A 936-nucleotide genomic window follows, 5' to 3' on the forward strand; every position below is an offset into this window, starting at 1 on the left:
ATCGTAGAGCCATCACTAGCTTTTCAGAGCTAGATGGTGAGCGCTTTCATGAGACCTGGGAGAGAATGAAGGATCTCCTCAGGAAATGCCCCCATCATCAGGTGCCGAAATGGCAACTGGTGCAGAGTTTCTATGATGGATTGTCTGACAAGAATCGTCAGATGATCGACCCTTCATGCGGTGGGACATTCATGCTGAAGAGCGAGGACGAAGCATGGAGGCTATTTGATACATTGGCCGAGAATTCACTCCACCATGCTTCGAGCTCTCATTCTGATAGAGCCACACCCAGCATTCAGAAGAAAGCTGGCGTTCTTGAGATTGGTCCATCTACTGCACTGCAGTGTAAAGTAGACATGATTGCTCAGAAGCTAGACCAGCTTCTCTCAGGACCATCCACTACACAGCAGGTGTGTACTCTTTGTGCCAGTCCGGCACAGGAGATCACTGAGTGCCCTTCGGCAGCTCAGTACCCTGAATTTGTTCAAGAACAAGTTCAGGCAGCTCAGGGTTACGTCAGACCGCCAAATAACCCATTTTCATCGACATATAATCCGGGTTGGCGTAACCATCCCAATTTTTCTTGGAAGAATCCACAGTCTTCTATACAGATGCCTTCTTCCTCTCAGCCAGTTCGGCAGTCATCTTTTACTCAGCCATTTCAAAGACCGAACTATTCTCAGTCTTCTTCTTCTTCAGTTCCTTCCCCGATTCAGCAGGAGTCTGCCCCGCAGACATCTTTTGAGGAGAGACTTCTCCAGGCATTTCAAGAGGTGAAAACCTCTAATCAGAATGCCTTCGAGAAGTGTAGCCAGATTTTGAGCTCACATACGCAGTCCATTGCGAAGTTAGAGTCGCAAATGGGACAGTTAGCTGAGGCTATTAGTAGGAGACCCGAGGGTACATTGCCGAGTCAGGCTGTCATGAACCCGAAGG

The 936-nt window shown here is 48.6% G+C and overlaps 1 non-coding gene across 1 annotated transcript; it reads right to left on the reverse strand.

The window, feature by feature from the left end:
• LOC149849094 (small nucleolar RNA R71) lies at positions 1-103 on the reverse strand. Its single transcript, XR_016426528.1, has one exon. It is a non-coding gene; the product is annotated as a small nucleolar RNA R71 (small nucleolar RNA).
• Between the last annotated feature and the right edge of the window lie 833 nt (positions 104-936).

Source organism: Nuphar pumila, chromosome 1, assembly GCF_984573655.1.
Source record: "Nuphar pumila chromosome 1, dmNupPumi1.hap1.1, whole genome shotgun sequence".
Lineage (NCBI taxonomy): Eukaryota > Viridiplantae > Streptophyta > Magnoliopsida > Nymphaeales > Nymphaeaceae > Nuphar > Nuphar pumila.